Source organism: Myotis davidii, unplaced genomic scaffold, assembly GCF_000327345.1.
Source record: "Myotis davidii unplaced genomic scaffold, ASM32734v1 scaffold31, whole genome shotgun sequence".
In the NCBI taxonomy this organism is placed as follows: Eukaryota; Metazoa; Chordata; class Mammalia; order Chiroptera; family Vespertilionidae; genus Myotis; species Myotis davidii.
In genome coordinates this window covers 2,774,932-2,780,123 of record NW_006283639.1, presented here as the reverse complement: position 1 = coordinate 2,780,123, position 5,192 = coordinate 2,774,932, and the positions used below count along the sequence as shown (strand labels likewise).

Genomic DNA, 5,192 nt, shown 5'->3' with positions numbered 1-5,192 from the left:
GACTGGCTGGGAGAAAAGGTTCTGAGCTTAATCTCTCTGTGAGCATAAACGACTCAGGCAGACACCCAGGATTCTAAACACAAACCACTTCTGTTATATAAATATTTCTTTACAACTAAAGGGTTGGGCATTGTTGGATTGCACAGTGACCTTTGGTGAGGTGAATGTTCGGGATGTATTTCTAAACTGTAGTTTTGTCAATAACCTAAATTTAGAGTTATCTCTGTGAGATTTTAAGTGCACTGCGGAGAATAACTTTTTTTTTTTTTTTTTTTACAGAGAATGATGTTTTGTTTAGTCATTTTTCTTTACAAATGAAACTCTGGGAATTAAAAAATAACATTCTTGCCTGTGAGCTTCTTATAGACACCAGAAAAAGTTTCAGCCTTGTGCTCCACATTGTTCTGCAGGGCTTTGTCCCAGTGGGATGCAGAGACATGGAAGCATGGAACAGAGTGCGGAATCTCAGAGGGAAGGCGGGGGATTTGTGGGAGGGAGGTAATCTACCAGAGGCCTTGTCTGCATATATGCATGGCCAAGGACACAGGCAATGGGGCGGTGAGGCTCTGGGGTGGGTGTGGGCACAGCTGGGGGGGCAGGTATCAAAGGGGTAAAAATGGGACATATATAATATTTCAACAATGAAGAATTATTAAAACAAACAAACAAAACGAAACAAAAAACACAAGTGGACCTTCATAAGCCAACTGCCATCTAGCTTAACATGGATCCTCTTGCCCACAATTTATTGGGGAAAAACAAGTCCTCCAGGATGACATGGTGCACGTGGTCAGGGTGCGGCTCCTGGGCCGCTTTTGCTTGTTCTTTTTTTTTTTAATATATTTTTTATTGATTAAGATATTACATATGTGTCCCTGTCCCCACAGCACCCTCCACCCCCACCCCCCCGTTGTCCGTGCTCCATTGGTTAGGCCTCTATGCCTGCATGTAAGTCCTTTGGTTGCTCTTTCGCCCTTACCCCCACCCTCCCCTCCCCTCCCTCCAAAGCCCGACAGTCCAATCAATGCCTCTCTGTCTCTGGATCAGTCCATGTTCATCAGTTTATGTTGTTCATTGTATTCCACAAATGAGTGAGAGACCTGGACCTCAGAGTCTGAAGCTCCCTCCCGATTGCAAACAACAACCGCGCCCTCCGCGCCGCCAGCCCGCTCCGCGCGCACTCTGCACCTGAAAATTTCACTTCAGCACTGCGCCCCCTCTGAGTCTGGATATAATATTCTCTTTACTCCTAGTTGTAGAATTTCCACTCAGCCAGCCCGCCTGTGTTTCTGGATGTTGTGGGTCCCTGGTTCAAGCTTAATTTGAATTGGTTGTTCAAGGCGGCAATCTCCGGCGTTAACCTATGCCGCCATCTTCGGTTCTCCTTGCTTGTTCTTTGTTGGGCTTTTTCGCGTTGGCTCACACAGAATTCTCCTCGGAGGGATAAAGACCCCGGGTTGCCCACTGAACGTTTTCTCCAGCTCAAGCACCAGCCGGACTTGGATTTTCTGGGAAGACCTGAGTTAAGAAACCTGAACAAAAATAGAAATAAGAGCTTTTCGACCACCACCAACTTAGATTTCCTTGGCCCCTGTGATGTTCAGCAACCGTAGCTGGGCCTTGAGGTCCGAGTTCATCTCCAGCCCCAGCAGAGCCTGGGAGACCCCGGACTCGAACTCATTTGGCTTCTCGCCCTTGGGCTTCATGATCTTGCCTCGGTTCTCCCCGGGGCCTGGTCAAGGTGCGTGACTTGCTCTCAAAGTTGATGGCCAGGGGGCAGGGGCTGAAAAGATGGCTTTTGTTGTCCATGAAAAGGGGTGAATTTCAATTCTGTTCTTCAGTAACTAACTGTGATTTTAAGCAAGTTGTTTAATGTCTGGGTGCCTTAGTTTCTTTATCTTTAAGAATACCTCTATAGAGATGTCATGGGGATTACAATAAGCTAAGCAGTGTAAAATGCTTCACATAGTGCCTGGGACCCAGTTCTAGTAAGTGCTTAACAAACAAAAGTTATTATTACGATTGCTACTGTTCTTAAGCAGGGCATTTCCAGTGTCTGTGAACAAAAATTATTCAAACCAGTACAAAGCTTTTCTCATTCTTCCATTTGTCAGTGCAGAGAATTTTACCCCAATTTAGAACAACTTACATGCACATTTAAAATTGTTCTCATTTAGTTTCTATGTTTTAGAATCACCTGTGCTTTTCTAGATTTTTACACGTTGTTTCCCATTTCTCTGTGGTATGTGAGTTAAATAGACAGTATTAAGGAATTTCACAAAAGAATAGGTGAAAATAGAGAGGCTAAAATTATTCATTATAGGTTACTTAATGTGAAATTTTGATACTGATAGAACATTTGCAAACCCCAAATCTTAAAATTAATTGGTAACCTGTTTTGAACAGTGTCTCTTCATTTTACTTCCCTGCTTCCATCTTCCCTGAACACATTTAATACCAGATGGCTTTCAGATGTTTTGAGGATATGGAACAGACTGGAGTGCATTCTGTTCCCAGAGGGCTCTTACCCACATGTAGGTGGTTCATGAAACAGAAGCCTAGAGTAATACGTTGAAGTAAAACAATTTTGCATTCTAGGCAAAAAAACCCACCAAAAACCAAAACACACACACACACACACACAAAAGCACCACCAACAAAAAACATGTCTTAATTTATTTGCATTCATTAAATTAACATTGTTCCAAGGAAACACATTTCAGTTGAAGGACTGGGCTGTGAGTCTTGTTATTTCTTCCTATGCACGGCCAGCCTTCTTTAGAAATGCTTTCATTTTGATGAAAGAGAAGAAAGAATTAGCAGTCCTTGCACTAATGCAAACATTTCATGTAGATGGGGCCATATCTTTATAGACAGAAAGCTTAAACATCCTATATCCATCAAACTGACTGTTCTCATTGTGTTAAGGGAAAAAAAAACCCCGGTTACTTTACAAGTCACAGTTCTGTGTAAAATATCGCTTCAAGAAGTTCTTTGGCTTTGAAGAGGTGTCTAAACCTTTGCATCTTTATGAGGTCATATTGTTTTCATACTGAATTTTAAAGTACATTTAATAAATGTATGTACACATGTCAAGGCAGAGGGATGCTTTGGATATGAATTTAATTAAACAATGGGCCACTTTGGGACTTGTTTTATGGAGCCATTTGTTTCATGCGAGTTCAACTGCCCAAGCTACCGTGCAATAATGGTCTCATAAAATTATCCTCTGGAGGGTCTTATTTCTGCTATAATGTGCTTTTACTTAAAATTTAGTTTAATAGCAACATTTTCTCTTGTATATCAACTGCATAGAAGTAATAGCTATCAAAAAATTTAATAGTTAAAGTGCTTTTGATGTTATATATTTACTATTGGGAATTGTTCATCCAAAGAAGAAAAAACGAGGTAAGAAGAAGAAAAAAAAATGCATATGTTACCTTAGTAATAACCTTTGGATTTGCTATATGTATCTAATTATCTTTTGAAATACTCTCATTTAAATTACTTGGGGGTGTTTTTGCCCTCAGCATGTAATTGCATACATGTGCTTGATCCCAGCTTAACCTTCTTAGAAATAAGCACCATTCACAGCACTATTTCTTGGTATGTACCAGAAGAAAGACTTTTATTTAGGGTCACAGTCAGCAATCGAGGCACCTACTTCCAGTTTTTAGTAAGTGTCCAATTTAGTGAGAAAACAGGCTTGTCCATAAAGTTTTGTAAAATATGTACAATGTATAGCAGTGTGTACTGTACATATTGTCAAGCCATGAACTTTGCCATGCAAGAAATGTATATATCTTCAAGTTTTCTACACTAAACTTAGTTTCTATCTAAAACAAGAGTCCTTTGGACCCAGCCCAGATGATCCTTCCCTGGAGCCCTGCACTTTAAAATACTGTAAATAATCTTAATTACATGTATCCATCAGTTGTAAAGCACACATAGGTTTTTCCATCACTTGGAATTTAGCATTTAATGCTTGTACCCTATAATCCCCAATATCTGCTCTCCTGGCTATTATCACTCCCACCCTAGGGTGACATTTGTCTTCATCTCTTAGAAAGGCCATTGTGTCCAAATGCTGTGCAGGTTGTGAGCTATGCTACCGATGACATTGGAAATAGGCATTGCTTTAGCAGTGGTTCTCAACCTTCCTAATGCCGCAACCCTTTAATACAGTTCCTCATGTTGTGGTGACCCTCAATTTCATTCTTACAAATTGAACATAACTAAAGCACAGTGATTAATCACAAAAACAATATGTAATTATATATGTGTTTTCCGATGGTCTTAGGCGACCCCTGTGAAAGGGTCGTTCAATCCCCAAAGGGGTGGTGACCCGCAGGTTGAGAGCAGCTGCTTTAGAGTGAGGGGAGGTTCAGAGCAGAGAAAGAACTTAGGTGAGAGAAAAGAGAGCTTAATCAATCTGTCAAATGCTTCTTTGCCACTCGCATGAACACAATAGATTACTGTAGAATGCAGCATCATTTCTTGCTAGTGCTAAGCATCTAGTTCTTGTTATTTTTCATGTTCCAATGTGTGTTTCCGAAGATGTTCACAATAAGCAGATGTTTGCAGTACGTTTCAAAACTTAAAAATATTTTACAATATGAAGTAATCCATGTTTCTCTTAAATTTTTATCTACCTGGTTTATATGTAACTTTCATGAAACATGATGTTACTGAAGCTTTACTTTGGCAACTAGACAGACATGAAATATAAAATTCTGGTGACTTGTATTTTTATAAATTATTTAATAAGAGTTAATTAAATTTAAAAATTTTTGATTTACTTAAATAGTTTTAAATTAAAAATGCTATTCCTAATTTCCTTTTTTACTAGTTAAAATTAGATAATAGTAGAGCAAGATCTTAGAGGGAGAAGGGAAGAATGGGACATAAAACATGTATGAAAGAAATACCTTGGAAAAGAGAAGCAATGCTTCTTCCTCTGACACAGGGATAAAGGTGATAGTGATAGTGAGGAAGGAAGTGAAGTACTTGACTCCTCTCTGTAATGTGAGGCTAAAGTTGAGTCAGGCAGAGTCCAGCTCATCTCTTAATGAGAGGAGATAGGAGAAAGGGAGCTGCCCTGAGCCATCTAAAAGGATTGATGTGTGATGTCCAAGGCTGGTAGCATCATCAGTCCATATAACTGCCATATTTACATGGCTGAGTCTTCAGAA

At 39.8% G+C, this 5,192-nt stretch overlaps 1 pseudogene; it reads right to left on the bottom strand.

Moving 5' to 3' along the window:
- Positions 1-308: 308 nt before the first annotated feature.
- On the bottom strand, positions 309-4,075 carry LOC102774613 (annotated as a pseudogene).
- Between the last annotated feature and the right edge of the window lie 1,117 nt (positions 4,076-5,192).